The sequence below is a fragment of the Coturnix japonica genome, unplaced genomic scaffold (assembly GCF_054131305.1).
Source record: "Coturnix japonica strain WE unplaced genomic scaffold, WE-NBRP24 Scf040, whole genome shotgun sequence".
Taxonomy (NCBI): Eukaryota; Metazoa; Chordata; class Aves; order Galliformes; family Phasianidae; genus Coturnix; species Coturnix japonica.
In genome coordinates this window covers 1,939,138-1,957,376 of record NW_028188943.1, presented here as the reverse complement: position 1 = coordinate 1,957,376, position 18,239 = coordinate 1,939,138, and the positions used below count along the sequence as shown (strand labels likewise).

The 18,239-nt window shown below is 39.7% G+C and overlaps 1 long non-coding RNA gene across 3 annotated transcripts; it reads right to left on the bottom strand.

Moving 5' to 3' along the window:
- Positions 1-2,080: 2,080 nt before the first annotated feature.
- On the bottom strand, positions 2,081-18,026 carry LOC146752950 (uncharacterized). Of its 3 annotated transcripts, XR_014940344.1 has the most exons (6): positions 17,337-18,026; positions 12,630-12,714; positions 11,111-11,331; positions 5,533-5,643; positions 4,201-4,427; positions 2,081-2,146 (listed from the first exon to the last, which is right to left on the bottom strand). It is a non-coding gene; the product is annotated as an uncharacterized LOC146752950 (long non-coding RNA). The 3 variants fall into 3 exon arrangements; XR_014940345.1 differs by lacking the exon at positions 5,533-5,643; XR_014940346.1 differs by lacking the exons at positions 2,081-2,146; positions 4,201-4,427; positions 5,533-5,643; positions 11,111-11,331 and adding an exon at positions 11,484-11,821 and having other exon boundaries at positions 17,337-17,609.
- Positions 18,027-18,239: the final 213 nt, after the last annotated feature.

Sequence of the window (18,239 nt, the reverse complement as noted above, 5' to 3'; positions counted from 1 at the left end):
TCCTACATCTGCCACAGGCCTCAAAAAATGAAAGAACACAGAGGCCAGCTTGGCAATTGGGAGCTCACATCTACTGGATGTTAACATGTAACCTCACAAGTTTCATCAGTTCCTTCAAAATCACTTCTTTTATCCCCAGTACCTGAATTGTCAGCTAGGAGAAGCTGCTGATAGCTTCTGAAGCTTACTGCATTACGTACTTGGTCTTCAAAACCAAAACCACATGGAGAACTGACCTTTGTAAACATGCTTTTTTCACTGTCTCTTCCTGATGCTGCTCCTTTGCTTACTGCACCTCACCATGGAGTCTAGTCCCAGTCAGACTGCAGCTTCCCCCAATAGGACCTCTCTCATTTTTAATCAAACAACCACAGAACAGCAATAGTTCATAATGTAGTATATAACAGAGTTATGGTCAATCAAGGACATGGGCAAGAAAAGCACTGAATGGAAAGAGAAAATACTTCATTCTCCCCACCTCTCGCTAAGAGATGTTGGGGGGAAAAAAGAAAAAAAGACAAATTCTTTTACACCCAGGAGCTTGTCTTTTTTTTCCTTCCAACTCTACCCATTAGTTTAATAAAAGACAGTACTTGCTTTGCCTAATAATTATTAGGTCTAATGTCAAGAGAGTTAAGGTCTTAGTTAAACTCTATTTAAGCAGGATTTTAAATTTAAGCATGCAAACTTAGCACTCTTTACTGTGAGAGATCCCTTGTGTGCCTGTGTAAAAGAAGAAGGTGGACTGTATGGGTCACTGCTAGAACTCATTTAGAAATAGCAACCTGGATTATTTTTTTCTCCTCTCCCTTAGCAAAACCAGAAATATTAAAATGCAACACATGATTTCCACTAAGGCATTGGTTTTTACTTGAAGCATATCAAGTACTCCATTTTGAACGCCTCCTCAGGGTCTCCCTTCTAAAGAAGCATCATGCAGTTCTAAGCTAAGGACCATACAACAGCCCTCTTCTGCAAATTCACATTCAGCTTGTGATTACTGTGTCACTTTTTCTAGGTGACACAACGTTTCTGCATCCAGAGGACAAGAGGAAAAGTTTTTCTGTTCTGCTAACGCAGGTTCCAAAGGTCTGATTCCTTATGAATCCATAAAAACAATCTCACAAGAGTTAACGCAGAATCAAAACTTATCACAGACTGATTACACCGCTGGGAAAATTGTCAGTAAAGGAAAAAGGGACCCACTATAATAACCCACATTCAAATTCCACTGCATGGCTGAAAAAGAGTCAGCTAGAATGACATCCAAACTAAACTTAGATTTGTGCAATCTGTGGAAAATACGTAATAACCATCAAGGTTTGGGTCCAGCAAACTTCTGGACAATTAAGGAAACCTTTTGTTGTTGTTTTGTTTTTAAATCAACAGGATTAACAACACACAGGAAATGGTCTTTATGAAGAAATCCAAGGCCTGCCTATCCAACTGTCTGTACAATTCATTGTCCGGTTTACTTCATGCTAACTTTGTCTTTCAGCCAAGCCAGCAAAGAGTTTCTCTATAATATTTACAAGAAAGCTTCATTTCATTTCAGTCCTTTCCCCCAATCCCAAAAGGAAACTTCTCTTTTCTTCATTGAACACACTCCCCTTTTACATTGCTTTGATAATTCCCACTTCATCGGCCTTTGTCAGAACTGTCATCTTTTCACTTCTGGAAAACCTTACTGGGATGTATCTCGGGACATGGCATCAGTGACACTTTAGTGACCACAGAGTTTGCTGTTGAATGAGCCCAACCTGCTGACCCTCAGATTAGAAGTTACGTACCACAGCAGGTCTCTGCTAGAGCTTCAGAGCAAGCAGCAAAACAGTAAAACATTTGGTAGGGAAAGGAGAGGCATCATCAAATAGCACAAACTTTCAATATATGCAGAGACAGGAGGAAAGCTATCCATTGCAAATATTGTATCATTTCGGTTTATTTTCCAATCAGCCTCATCTTTCTCTTGCTTACCAGATTACTGCAAGGCACGGCTGCAGTTGTCCCAGGGCTCCCAGGCTCTGAAGGCAGCTTTCACTGAAGAGAATGGATTTTCCTCATAAGGATCCTCACCCTGCCTGGAAACTCTCAGTCAAGCATGCTCTGTGTGCCACGCACCCTGAACCAACTAGTTTAGACCATGCTTGTTTAGACAAAGAAAAAGGAAAGATCAGATCAAATTTCACTGGGATGTTTGAAGCCACTGAGGACTGCCAGTCCCACAGATGGCAAACCTAGAAGAAACAACCAGCAGAAAAAATTAAGGGCACAATTATCTCAGAAGATACAATTGTTACAAGGTACGAGTGCACTGTATCCTAAAAATTTATGAAGAAACTTAAATTTATATTTATATACATGTATGTATGTATATATATATATACATACATACATAAAATAGATATTCAAAGAAAAGAGATGAGAATTCAGAGCCATCAGCTGCTATGGGACATCGATAGTCCATTGTGATGCAATTCCTGATCATTTTAGCTAATAAGCCAATAGATTGATCTACCCATGCAATCCCTGCAAACCCAGCTCTGTGCTCAGCAGGCATTTTGCAGAGGATATTGCATCTTTTTTACTGCAGCTTGAAGTAGATCAAAATTCAACCTCAGCAGAGGCACAACCAACAGCTGCTGCTCCCTAGCACAGAAAAAAGCCATTGGAGTGCTTTTCAAAGCTAACCTTCTCAAGCTTGTGCCTGTGACCTGCTCCCCTCTCCATTCTGACCTCACCCAGGAAGCTTGCCTTCCTTGTAGCACATTCATTTTGTCTCTTTTGCATGGGTTGTACAGGCTGCTGTGTTTTCTTTTCCATCCACATCTTCACCCTCATCCTTCCCCCTACCTTTTTTTTTACTTCTTTTTTTATACTGTGCAGGCAAGCTGCCAGCATTAACACTTTGGTTAAGGACTAAGCTCAATCACTGGCCTGTTTCAATACAAATCCCTGAGCTGCTCTCCTGGGGGAAACAGGTTCTTCACTCCCCACTCCTCATTCAGTTTTCCCTCAGGAAACACCCGGCAGGGAACAGGCAGGGACCGGCACTGTACCCCGGAAGGACAGAGGAATAACTGGCTCAGACACTGCCCTCAGACCCAATGCACCTTCGTTCAGTGAGAAATAAGGTAAGCAAATAAAAAAGCAGGGGAGAAGTTTCTCACCGCTTGCCCTACTCTGCTTTTGGGACATGCATCCAAATAGCTCAGAACTGTTCATACAAACACCTCATAGTGTGCACATCTCCATTAAATCAACACAGAAGCTTTTCCAGATAAATCTTCTCTGGAGAACAAACTTGGAAAAAATGTGATTCTATTTCTTTCCTCACCTCATTAATTAATGTGGGAGCGTTGTCTGACTCCCACATCCAGATCTGCTGCTGAACTGGTCTCTCTGGGCTGCTCTGCACATTGAGGCTCTTCTCACACATTACCACATGCCTCCTGCTCATCGAGATTCAAGTGCAAAACTCACACATCTATTTTTTTGTCTGTTTACCGATCAAGACGAAGGTATCCTAAATTGACCTTTTCAGGAATTGCTGTCTTTAATACAGTTACTCCTCTAAGAAGCCCAGCCCTACACAACCCTATCAGAGTAGAGAAACAAAACAAAAAAGGGAGAGTGGTGCCCAAGGTTCATGTTCTCCTCCACCTGCATACAAACCATTCTCACTGGATTCTGTCCTTGAAGCAGCTTTTACGCCAGCCTGCAGCCCGCTGTCTCTTGGGCAGAGTGCTTGTACTTCCAAACACAAACACCTTCCAGCAGGAGAGCAACTCTCAGCAGTTCTCCTCTACTCTTGTTGTCTCAAGCATAGCAACCTTGTTTAGTATGACTGAATATTAAGACAGTCTTAAAAACATGTTCTTATCTTCCTCCTTGCCCCACAATTGCTTCTAACTAATGTCTTCACTGATGTAGCAAAGTTATAAGCAATTAGTAAGTTCTAAATAAGGTGATTTGGCTTGCTGCAGGTTTTTGTTCTGAATTTAAAACTTAAGCATTTTTTCAGTGCCAGCCCGTTGCCTCCAACAGTCAAGACAAACAACCAAGGAGCGAGTTTTAGGACTGAGTCTCCCCTCACCTTAAGAATTCTAATCCACACCTTTTCACAGCACCCAGGTATACCTTGCCAGTGCCTGATTATTCCAGGTCACTCAAACCCTAGCTAGTGTGCGCACAACTCACCAAGGCAGACTGCTGGCTTCTTGCCCCCTCAAATCATCTTCCCAGCTCCAAGGCAGTCACAGGACACACTCAAGATGTGTTTCATGAATAAACTTGTTTGGAGTCACAATGCCCAAACAGGTCACAGAATTAGTCCAAGAAATAAACTGATGTGGGGCAGAGGGAGTGACGTCTTCTTTTTCACCCAGGTCATCTCAAGAGTCAGCTTTCCAGCACAGACCTGCAAACTGCAGCACAAGGCACCTGAACCACATGCCAGCTTTCTCCCTGAGGAAAATAGATAGCAGAGCCAATCTGACTCCTTCAGAGAAGAGCAGCTAGTCAGACAGAAGGAGAGAAGGGACTACTAAAAGCTGAGCCAATCCAGCAATAGGAAGCCAAGTCAAATCCATAAAGATATGTCCTTGGTTTTGGATTTTGGCTTGTTTTAAGGATTTTTCTCGGTGGTGTTCATGTTTGGTGAACTTTTTGTTGTTGTTGTTCTTGTGTTTTGTTTTTTAAAGATAGTGTTCTTGAAGAGTTAAACTCACTCAAGTTCATTTTACAATGAAATCGGAATGTTTTAGATGGAAACAACCTCTTATAAGTGTAATCCTATATTCCTAATAAGCAGAATTAACAGTTCTAGGACCATTGTTCTCTCACACACTATAATGGAGAGCATTATACCAGCAATGGACCATCTGGAACAACAGGCAGGGAGAGCCTTGGAGGATCAGAATGGATAACCATTTCCAGACTACATGGTTTTGGGGGAGTGAGACTTTAATAGCAGAGTGCAAGCATCTGTTTTCCCAGATACATGATCTGATTTGAACCATGACTCTTTGATACTGGTACCTACTGTTTTACTAGAGCCAAGTGGCTCTAAACAATGTCTATTCAGTTACTGCTAAAGAGAAATAAACAAATTAACAAGCTTATTTTCAATAAAGTTTAGAATTGGAAGAAGAATCTACTTATGTTGTGTAAATCTCCAGCTAGAAATTAAAATATCTGGACTTGGTTTAATTACATTTTGAATGTGGCCCCCAATAGGACTCTGTAACCTTTAGGGTTTAATAACTTCAGCTCATTTAATGTCCTTTCATTACATTACTGTAGCAATCCAAGAGTAAGGTTTGAAAACTAAAACTCTGTGCTTCCTCCTGGGCTTTCCCATATGTTCACCATCTTTAGCTTAGACTCCCAGGATACTCACGCCAAGTCTTACAAAATTGCCTTAGCAGAACAGAAAAATATCTTCTTTCACTTTATTCTATATACTTATTCTTTGTAGAGGAAGGAAAGGGGGAAAAAAGTTTGCCAAGCAATGCTCTGCTGAGTACCTACAGAAGATCCTGCCTAACTTCATGGAGAAAATCCAGGCAGCTCTCCTCATCCAGCCCCAGGAATAGGTCAGATAGCAAGGTACAGGCCCAAGACTGGCTGCTATGTTATGACCTGTTAAAAGACAGATTGCCCGACTTAAAACCTGCCACTAATAACCATGAATTTGAAAAACTCTGGATGAAGAGTCATAGAATTAACCAGACTGGAAGAGGCTTTTGGAGGTTGCATAATCCAACCATGCTCAAAACAGGGCTAACTTGCCCTAGTTGTAACAGCAAAGGACCCATTTGACAAAGTCTCCTACAGCACCTCCACTTCTCTCCTATGCATTATGTCAAACGAAGTGTTTTAGAATGTGGTTCTTGTGCTGACAGGCAGAATTAAAACATCTGGAGACTACATTTTCACATCTATGAACTCTAAAGTCAAGGCAAAAATCATACTGGTGTGCAGGAAAGCAGAACCACAGAAATGCAGAGCGGGAGGCCAGTAGATGGGAAGCACCTCACTGCAGGAACCACTCTGTGCTGACACCACAGGTGGGATGCACATCACTGAGCTTCAGAGCTGATGACTGTGATACAAACATCTACTCTCCCTCCATAATCAGTGGAAAGAAATAAACCTCTCAGGCACAATTAATCTGACCTATTTAAGTGTTGCTTTAAGATAGCAGGAATTGCACTCGAGAATCTACTGACTGTCCTGATGCGATCTCCACTGACTCTAAAGAGACATAGTTGTAAGGAGATGAATCCTACCCAGTGATTGCTTTTACTCACAGCAAACCTTAAAATAGAAATAATGTGCATATGTGAACAAAGCAGGGGTGGAATATACCTTTCAAAGCCAATACCACTCAATGGAGACTGTAAAAGGATAGCGTTTCTCTTACAGTGAATAGATACAAATCTGTACAAAAGACTATCTAAAAATACATAGACATACACTTATAAGTGTTTCTCAGAGTTCCTTTCAACTACAATTTCTGCATCTCCAGGCAGCTGTCCCCCTTCATTAACAAGTGCGAATACATATCGAGATGCCTCTGACTCCACAAACAAACTGAATTCATGCTTTTACTTTACAGGGTGCTTTAAGAAAAAATATATATGTGTATATATATATATATATTTTTTTTAATGACACTTCATTAATTTTTTTTCCTAAATCCTGTTCATAATAAACTAATTTCTCATGGCCCAATAACAGTGTGGATAGGAGGATGTTCTCTCCATGGATTAACATCAGGACTGTAAGTCCCAGTGCCACAATTTGGCCATGCCCACACAGACAAGTACTCTTCCCTCATTTGCCACTAAGGAAAGATTAGGACATCGTTTAATTCCTAGACTGTTCTAAATCCAGAACTGCTAGAAACAGAAAAGACCAAGATTCTTTTGATTCAGAGCTACTAGATATTGGAAAACACTGTGAAATTAATGCAACAGCCCAGAAAGGGAATGCAGTACATGGAGTGCTAACGCACAGATATAGAGTCTGCTGGCATATTTTTTCTTGTCTAAAAGCAGCCATAAGGAAGAGCCCAAGAGGACATAGCAGTTGCAATGCTCCACTACGAAATGAGAAATGCATGCAGGACGTTTCAGCCCTATTGTGAACCTATTTCCTAAGAGAAGGTCAACTCAGAGAGGCACGGAGGGTATTCAAAAGGCAAAAGCTTTTGACCCACAGGAGCTGTTGCTATGCCTGATATGGCTCTGAACAAAGACAACTGTTAAATCCAGGTATTATACACATATAGAGCACTTATACTTGAGTGCATAAAATAGCCACTAGGGCAATTACCATTTAAAACCATAAAGGCAATGTTATAACAGAAGTCTAGTGTTGAACATCCTCTAAATATTATGGTTAAGGTTTTAAGCCTGATACCTACTCCACTACAAAATGAACGTGAAAACTGCAGCACCAGACTATAATCCGACGTAGGTTTAATCAAGACTGAAATTTGTCACTACAGACCTACATTTAATTTAACAAATACATAGGTGAAACATCTGTGAATCTACCACGGCAAGTTTCAACTTGATGTTATGCGCCCCATGTTTAACACAGGCCAAAAAGACAAAGCTCTGATGATGGAAAGCCTCAAATCAGGAACAAACAGCTCCAGATTTGTATGGCTTTGTACTGCTGCCACAGCACCCATATATGTCATTTATGTATACAAATCCACTCATACACACTGCTGAGCTATTACCAAATCTTGAAAGGAATTTCCCAGCTGCACAAAAATGAACTACCACTTGGGCTAGCAAATGAATTTGTATGTGCAGCAATAACATCTGATTGATGTCACTGTCACATTCTCTTTAGTTTCAGAGAATTTGATAACCCCATCAGATACTGCTGCTGTGAGGAGAATCCCTATTTGTTAATCCAAATGGCATCTGTTACTGGAAAAAAGTAGAGACATCATTCCTCAAAGATGCAGTTCATATACTGTTGTTCATATATTCCCAGCTAGACATGATTTCAAGTACTCTGAAGATTAAAGAGGAGCTGTTTTGTGTTTCAATTAAGAAACAATTTGAATCAAACAATCAGCTTGCCTGCTCCTAAGGAATTATATTCTCAGTACATATATTTATGCCTACACAAATTACCTTTTGTGCATTCTCCTGAGTGTGTGTGGCATGTAGCTGTGTGTTGAGCTGCCCAGTGGGTGCTGGCAGACACCACACCTCTGTACTCATATTTGGGAGGAAGACGTACCAGCAACTGCCCCTAAGAAGTGTATTTATTGATGCTTGTACGCAAGTATGTCATGATGACCCATTGCTTCAGTTTTTCCTTCTGATCTCTTCCCCTCCCCTGCAAATCTCTGCTGAAGGCATAACAGTCCTTGAAGTATAGTTTTAAAGCAGATAAATGATTTCATTTAGGACTCGCCATAGATCCCTTTTTGTACCCAAGCTATCAAGACCAGACACTATCCTCTTCAATTCTGCTAAAAGAGCAGAATGATACAAGTACAAGAACAGAGGTAAAAGTTGAATATGACAAGATTCATGTTATAGTCAGACATCAATTATATTACAAAAGCATTTTCATTTGTGTCTCTAACAGCTCTAGAAATAAACAAAAGGAAGGCACATATGATTTAAAAGTTACATCCGATTTTTAAAAGCCTGCTTTAAAAGTTCTGATTCCTATAACATATGTAAGAGCATTGAAAGTGGAAGAAGCACATGACTCTAAATAAGTACACAAAGGTTTAATGCAATACAGGGTAGGCAGTGTAACTGCCATTAGTGAAGTTGCAAGAGCAATTGACCTTATAGGACAATGATATTTTAAGTGTCTATAAACTGGTAGTAAAGATGTTTCAACATTAAGTGCCCATATAAGACTTCAATAATGTTTGCGGGGTTTTTTTTGAGTACTTCATGTTTTACTACACTGCATTTCTGGTAATAACAGAGCAAGTAAAACACAGCTTAAGATTTATAGCTTAAGATGGTCAAGAAATAAAGTCAAAGTTTTCTTTAAACGTAAATTATTTCTGCTCTCAAAAAATAACCTTAAATATCCATTGTTCACTATGCTCTCAATAAAGCAGTCTTTAATGAGACACTAAAATTTGTTTGTGGAGATTTGTTTTGTAACAGCACTGAGGACAAATCTATTCTAGCGTCATGTACAACCGTAACAGTGTTCCCTTTAACTTATCATCTTACACTACATTTTTAAATTAGAAAGACCAGATTATCTTTAACTAGCTAGTCAGCTGCAGCTGATGCGCTGAGGACCCCACAACTTCAGGTTTCTCACTCATATTGTGAGAATGGCTCTTCCTTACAGTTTCAAGCACCCAGGACTGACGAATGAAAACCTAACATGATGCACTCTGCCACAGCTACTGAATGAAATCTTGAGTGTGCAAAGCATCTGACCCAAAGCCCAGATGTAGACATGAGAGGCGTGCAAAGCGTTTCCATTCAGAAATGAGCATAACAAAGCAACTTTGATTTCCCATGAATCTGACGTCCAGGATGATCAGAAGGGTGAGCGAGCACAGTGATTTTCAACCTGAGATCCATCATCCAGAGACACTGAGCCTGTTGGCCCAAGCCCCATCATCAACTAATGCAATGTGCGACTCTTAGAGATGCCATGAATTCTGCAGGTTTCATTAAATGCCAGCAACTGACCAAAACATTCATAGGACTGCTCGTAAGTGTGGAATTTTGAAAGGCACAAGTTTCCCAGCCAATCAGACTAGTTTTCATATCTCCTGAGCATTATGTACCAGCATTTCCTATTTCCCTCTGATATTTTTATAATAGAAATTTATTACAAGAATTTAAATTAGCATCAACAAGATTAGTTAAGAGGTTTGTGACTTTACTAGTTTCTAGAGCATCCCCCTCATGTGATTTGACACGTGGCTGAAATTGGTTAAATTAAGTCAATGAAAAAGGGCTTGCATTACATATTTTGTTCAATTGCATCTATGCAGATTCACAAATTCTTCTTGCTTATAAAATGAAAGAGTCTGAAGTTAAATTGGATTTTATGTCATTTCCTTTAGGTTCTGCCCATAGGTTAGTACAGTGAGGTTACAAGAGTGTTCATGAAGAGCAAAACTGCTTTCCAGTTATGATTCTATGAGACTGGGCTCTTCCTACCTCCTCTCTTCACAGCAACAATGTGAAATTTAATTTAATCTATTTCAGAACTGCAAAGACAAGTACTTTTTTAGCAAAGCATAAGAGGGTTATCACTTTGAAGAACCACATTAGGCACTATAGTTCAGTCTTACACAAGAGATTAATTGACATGTGCTGTAGATTAATCAGAATAAGGCTTTTCATTATGAGTGGCCAAACATAACCAAATCACTTTGGAAGCAAATTACTGACTTGCCTAGAAATATATATGCAACAATTGCAAGTTTATTATTGCTGCTTGATCAAATGAAACAGCCTTTCAAAAACATTTACCTTGATTCTACATGAACCTCCTCTCACCTGCAGAATGCCTACATTAAAACTAAAACTAATCAAAAGCTACTCCACACTCAACAGAGTACTAAGTTGTCAAGCACAACTGGCATTCTCCTCTCAACAGCAGTGCTTGAGTCAAATTTCTGGCTGAAAAGGCTGCATCCTTTCATATACATCCAGTTGATAAACTATGTTCTACAAAGAGAAGTTTAATGAACAGGAAGAAAAGAAATGGAAATAGGAAAAAGAAACCACAGTTCTCCTTTTGTAGTATAGCCTTGTAACAAATAGTGCAGCGAAGAATATAGAAATTCTGATCTTTTGTCACCTGTCAAGGAATCCAAAGGAGGCAATACATGTTGTTGACACTGTGAAACCCAAACTTTTTCGTCTGACTCTCACACCCACTTTGCCCATTTTCCATTTGTTTTTAAATAAGGTCTGGAAAAAGCCCATAGAGCTACCACAGACTAAGAGCACAATTTAGGGCTGTAACACAACAGAAAGCACAACTACAACAGCAGAGGAGCAAGATCACAGGCTGCAACAAGTGAGGATTTGCTCAAACACAGCAGACACAGAAATAAAGAAAAGTAGCTACTTACTTTGAGAAGGCCTCAGGTATACAGGAATCTCCAACAAGATATCCTCACCTTCACCACCAACCCTCAAATGAGATGTTGGAAAGGGTAGATCTTGGCTCCAGCCCTTCCAATCACTCAGACACATTACACGCACTTAAGCTCCCCTGGGTAGGCCCTGCCTTCCCACCAGGAGCTCCGTCACTGGTGCAGGCTGTGACTCAGCAGTTCTGCTTCAAGAGTATCTATGGGGAATGAAATAGAGAGAAACTTACCAACCACTGCACCCTGAAATTCCACAACATGAAGAGTATTTTCCTGAGTGCCACACCACAAAAGAAAAACCTTCATACACGTGTCCCATTTTTTCATAGGCTATTACTTTGGTTACATGCTTCACCCACCAGAAGGCAAGTTCTAGTTCAAATTCATTTTGATTCAAGTTTAATTAGCATCCTTTTCATGGAAAATTATCCTGTGTAACTGCTGACATGTCAGTGCATCACATACTTGTTGATCTTTGTTTGGAAGCGGAGAAAATACATTTTTATGGCATTTCAAAAGAAAAGTACATCCACGTGGAAAAAAAAAAAAATCACACACTTGACTATAAAACACAAAAGAACTTCACGTGTACCAAAGCAGCAGCATCTGTACACTCAGCCCAGAAAATAATGTTTCTTTCCTGTGTTAAGTGCAAGTTTCTAGCACAAATTTACTTGGTGCAATTTTGTTCTGGAAAAAAAAAAAAAAAAATGTTAAAAACTGTTTGGATACACAGTGAAATCAGATGCAGTACATCTTTATTTTTAATGGAATAATAATTGTACCCAAATTTCATATTCAGCCTTTGAAACATTTACCAGGGGAAAAAAAAAAAACAAAGGTGTGCTGTGAAGGTTTTTTCAGCATGACTCATATTGCTGTCATAAGAGTAAAAAAGTTTGAATTGATTTTGGTTGTATTGTTTCTTTATCTATAGCAATTGTCTGTCCTCTACTATCTATCTGGCCACCTACTACTTGTGTCAAACGAAGAGATCATCTAGCAAGTGACCCCTGACTTTGATTAGGACACTGATTGCACTATTACCTGATTGCATATTTGTATTCCTTGTAAAAGAGTCTGAACTACAAGAAGAAAGTATCTAAGCTCAATTTTGAATGAAATATTTTTGTTTTGTTTTGCAATAGATTCACCTCTCCTAGCACCTATATCACACCATCTTCTAGAAGTAAACAAGTGTAAGCCTTAAGTGAGATCTGATTTTGTCACTTATCATCTAGACACAAATGGACACAGAGCAGTCTTGTAAATAAACTTACAGATAAACAGGTAAAGGGCAAAGACCAAAGATTTCAAAACAAGGTTTATATGAATAACGTGTCCTCTCTATGAACTCTGTTTGACAGTGGATTGTGCACATATGGGTTTTCCAGGGCATAGGACAGGATATGTCAGTCAGAATAAGGTCATGAGCCCAAATGCTGACAACTACATTGCATGTGGAACACAGAGCTCAAATGCCAAGACTGGGACTCACCTTCTGGCATAAACCACCCACGAATCCCAGAGCCAGCAACTACCAGCAACTCATGAGAAATGAAGCTTGCCAGCACGGGTACAACCTGGAAAACAAATCAAGGACTGATTGGCCAGAAATTTATTCCCACGTAAGGAGTATGTTATTTGATTTCCATGCCATTGTTCTTCTTTTCAGAGGAGAAGCTGAGTTATTCAAGCTCAGTTTCTCTTTGTACTTATTCAGTTCATTAGTTAATGAAGGCTTCCTTATATTAGTTAAATTCAGCCACCATTCATCTACCTGTTCCAGAGTTCACAACAGATGCCCTCTGGCACTTCACAAAGACCAGAATCTGCCTCAAAACAGGAATAATATATCTTATGAAAATGGAGATGCTATTGTTCATATGCTTTACCCCTGACCTATTTCCTCTGCACTCACAGGGCTGACCTGTTCTCTATAATTTTATACTGACTAAAGCAGTAAAAGGCTGAAGTTTATTGTAATATTCCATCAGTCTTTGTTTAGCCAGAAAGGAGGAAACTGCATTCAATCTGTTTGGGTTCTTACTGAATAGTGAAAAGCTCTGTACTCATCCAAAAGCTGCAGGTTCCTCTTCCTCACTAGCAAACACTGATAGTCAGTTCCCTTCCTCAGGTCTTTTAATCCCTATTCTGCTACTACACACACCAGCTTCATTTATACCCCTACAGGTCACCTTCAGCTCTTCTCTTTCAGTCTTAATTAAAGCAAGTGGGTGCAGCCTACCTGTAAATCTTTCCCAGACTCAAAGCTGCTTCTTCTTCTCTTATTTTAGAGATGCTGATGCACACATTTTCATACTCCCAAACTGACTATCCTTGCTGGCAATCCTAACTCATTGTTTAACAGTTTGTACGGAGCAAACTCTGAATAACGCACTGATGTGTCAATTATGTGGGGTGGCCACAAACTGCTTGCTGACATTCTTGGCAGTGCCAACACACTGCCTGCCTCTTAGCTAACTTAAGTGCTGCTGATTGTTAAAAACTCCACATTGACACCATGAAATGTGGGAAAAGGTACAGAGCTGTGGACACCACCTCACTGTGGGAGCAAGGGGGAGCCCTGCTGGTGGAGTCTTACTGATATTCAATCCCCACAAAAAAACAGAGCTTATTCCTACTCAGAATGTAACTGATCCAAGGCTTTGCAAACTTCCTACTTAAAGATTAGAGACTGCCTGACTCTAACATGGGCCATCCCAACCGTCTCAGTGAATAATGGTGCTGATTATGGATCAAAGTCTGGTAACTCAGCTTTTCCATCAGCAAACCCACAGAGGGCTGCTTTCAGTCACCTTTCTGACCAGGGTGTAGGATTGCGCACCAGAAAGTTACCACGTCACTCACTTTCCGTGCTTGAATGTGAACTTCAGGATTCTGCCTTAAATATCCCCAGCTTAGGCATAACCCACTGCTCACTTGTTTTGAGAGCTTCTCTCCTGATTTGCTCAACACAGCAGACATAGTTATTTCCTAGTTGCAGACAAGCTCCAGATGTAGGTCAGGGAGTATTTAGCTAGAGGAGGCTAATAAAACAAGTCCCCAAGTGATGGGCTTGTCTTTGTTTCCCTGACATTGCTTACTTTTGAACATCAGAGACTACAAGACTGTTTTGGTACAGGAAGTATGTTATGGCTGATGTAGCATAACAAATACTAGCTCTACATCCTTCTATTTAGGCTTCAATAATGTCAGAGGGCAGAAGTGACAATTAATGTATTTTGCATTCAGCAGAGATGACAGGCAGCTAAGAGCAATGGACAGACACAACATGGCAGAACAGAAGGTACTTGCCTGGAATAAATATCATCTTTGCTCCAGGCCTTCAAGAAATAACATTTCCAGTTTAGATTAATTCGTAATGCACAATGTATGATTGCAGACCTTGCTTTTGTACACAGACCTGGCCTTAAACATTGTTTGAACTGGTGTTGTCAGTCCTTTCTTGATCATTAAATTTATTTCCTAAAACTTAAGAAGCGTAAATGAAAGGCAGCTTCTGAAAAACAGTATTCAACATTTTTATGGAAAGTAGGTTTCTGGCTCTGCTCTTACTAATGCACCCTTCAATCATAAATAATAAAACTGGTGAGTTCTATCTCTTTTTCAGAAAAGTTAGACGGAACTATCACCCAGTGTATACAAAATAGGGCTTCAAAGACACCCGCACTGTAACATAATAGAAGAAATGGTGCTGAATGATGGATGGGAATCAGTTAAACTGATTTCTGGGACACGTTGTGCATTAATAAATCAGAGGCTGTGTGTTCACTGAAAGAAGCGTAGGAGGCACATTAAGAACTTTTATGGGAGTAAAGAAAAAAAAAGTTAACACTGTATTTCAAAGGAACCTACAGGAGGATTAGTACTAAAATCTTTTTATGAGCACTAATTCTGAGCACTTACATGAAGATCAAGAAAATAGTCAGCTCCACAGGAAATCCTGGAAGTTAATTTTTTTAGAAGACACTGCCACATTTCACTGCATTTAATGACAACCACGCGCTATTTCTGAAGCGCTCTTGCCCAGCTCACAGCAAAGGTATTAGTTCCAACACTGATTGCTAATTCTAACACTACAAAAACACCTTCCTGCTTAGCAAGAACACAGCTTCAGAAACCAAGAGAAAAGCACTGAAACTAGAATCAAATATACACCTTCATCATGGATCCCAAGAAGTGCCCGCTGCAACACTATATTGTGAGCAGAGAGAGAAGCCTACAAGTCCTCGTGACTTGAGTCTGCAGACAACCTCAGTGCTATCTCATCTTCACCTTCCAAGTGGCTGGCTGAACTACATTTAAAAAGGAGGAAGAAAAAAAAAGAAATAAAACTCCTCCCAACCTGAACCAAAGATTGACTCCTTGCAGCTCCCAGGGACACAGAACTTGTGTAGGCAGAGAAATTTCACCGGAAAAAGGAAAAAAAACAGATATTTTGTCTTATTCATTTACAGAACGACCCTGCTGCTAATAGCACATTGAGGGTGCTGTTAGAGGCTACAGAGCAAAATGATTAAGACAACCATAGAACAGCTATATGCTAGGGAAACAACATTTCAGTTAATAAGACAAGATGGTGCAGAAGTCTGTGAACACAGAACCACTCTTCTGTCAATAAACTCTTACCCTGTTTTCCTACTTTATTCAATTACAGACTCTTAGAATAAATGTACCACCATATAGTGGGCTTATATACCATTCAGTTAAGGTAACCTAACCATAAATACTTCCATGATTTCAGTAAATTGGAAAAAAAAACACGGTAAGTGAATACAAAATATGTCCTTCATTTACTGTCATTGTAATATAGTCGAGCTACAACACAATCTTCATTTAGGCAGCTCTAGGTACTAGACCACTTTCAGCAATGGACATGTTATAGCACAAAGAAACACGGGTTTCTTGAAAGCACTCCTGCATCAAAAGCTTAGCATTGTTATGGTGTGTGCATTTTAATGGAGTGGATTGTGTTGTGTATTCATCCTACAGCTCATAGGAGACACATTTTCTAGAAAGCTAGAGGTTAGACAGCATTCTTAAGATGAAGAGCAGGCTGTTATGAGAAAACATAAAAACATGATTTGAGACAACTAAACTAGAAATTTAGAAATATATTGTAAGGCTTATAAATAATTGAAAAGAGAATGTTCCAAAGTTTTGATGTGTCATAAAAGCTTAGTTTAGAAGGTGATGAAATTATTTCAATTAAACAGAACAAATGTCAGCCGTGAATGCCTAAGCATTTTAATGTATTCATACTGTAAAAGTACGGTGCATGCTGAGGCACGGAGGTGGTAGGGGCTCGCACAAAGGCAAGTTATTTGTGAATATAATTTGGACTGTACAAGAAATACGTTCCCAGACTGAGGAAGAGTTTCTCAATACAAAATCTGTAAAAGCTCCAGTGTTGCAGTAGAAACACTGACTTCAGAATGACAATATACAAAGATGAGGATGCAAATGGTCCAAAGCTACCGAAACAGTTTGGTCATAGCAACAGAAAAAAAAACTTCTTTAACTTGATCCTAATGCATATAAAACAGTTTTGGAACAGACTGATTCCATCGTCTTAAATGGTAGCACTCCCCACCCTGTAAAGGATACAATATTTTGTCTAACATAGGAGCAATATCTAAGTACCTAGTCAGTCCAAAGACAACATTCCCCTCAAGCAAAAACATGAACAAGGCAAAGAAGCTGCGCACAAACAAATACAGTGGGTAAACCTGGTACTCAGATTATTTCCCTTTAAGAAAAAGTGACCAGAGAAAGAAAATAATCAGAAGGCAACAAGCTTTAAAGTAAACAAAAACAACCTGCTGCTTGGGCACTTCAGAAACTATCAACTGTAGGACCCCAAAAGCACTTCAGAATACAGCTGGTTTTGATACCATTTCTTCTTCTTTGAGCCTGATTCCCTCAACCAACCATATCATTGAACTTGATACCAGATTTATCATATTTGCTAAATAGTGAGCATACATTACATACAGGTGAGTAAACAACCTGTGATGGTGCCCAATACTCCAACCTGTGGAATCCAGAGATCCCAAGCTACAGACTGTGTCATATTCAGTATTCAGTATGCTGATGTACAATGTGCATTGTTAGTTATGATACATTTTCAATTTGGCTGCATCTAACAGCAGCACCATGGACTCAGCTGATGTTATATTACCTGTAGATGAAGGTCTTAGGAAGGTGGCTTTGTCACATTGTAGAGTGAGAACCAAAATCAGTACTTCAGGAAAGGTCTCTTTCAGGCAACTTCGTATTCTTACACATCTTCCTGTAGGAGAGCAAATAAATGGATGATACTTGTAGCTGCTCACAGCAGTTCCTAAACACCTAAGAACAAATGGATTTGAGTTATGACAATCATATCAAACAGACAAACATACAGAAAAATATAATACAAGCTCGAAGCACTAAAGAAGAGTGTTTATTACTGGTATTTAGCTTCTGCCAGTATCTTCCAGTCATTCTATCCAGCCAAAAACCAAAGCTTCCAGATCATACAAATAAAACCTGATTCCTTTGCTCCACAGTAATAATAATGTACTGGACTATATTTCATAGAACTTATTTGTGTCCTGCAAAACAGACTTTTCCATGACTGCCTGTTGTTAATAACCTCTCATGGGCTCACGGGAAACCTCAGTTTATGGCACAGCGGGAGAAATGTCTCCAAATAACAGTTTCATTTTAAACTTCTTTGGCAATCCAGCCAGGTGCACCAACCTCACTAAGGAACAGGGATAGAGTTCCATCTAAGAGACTGTCAGATGAGTGGTAACTCACAAAGCCAAGGAAAATGGGTATTTGGTAGGTAAAATCAGGCCTGTTGGAGACTTCACATGGGACAACTGGAAATATCAAAGGCCTGTTGAAGTGCAAGACTGAGCACAGCAAACTGAGAACAGACTACAGTAATAGCACTTAGGGAATGGTGGAAGCTGTTACACAATCATTACAAACAGAAAGAAGGCAAAACACTGCAGGTATTCAGCAATTTGTAAGAAACAGCAGCCTCTGACAGGGTGTGAGCTATGTAGACAAAGAATGATTATGGATCTTCAGG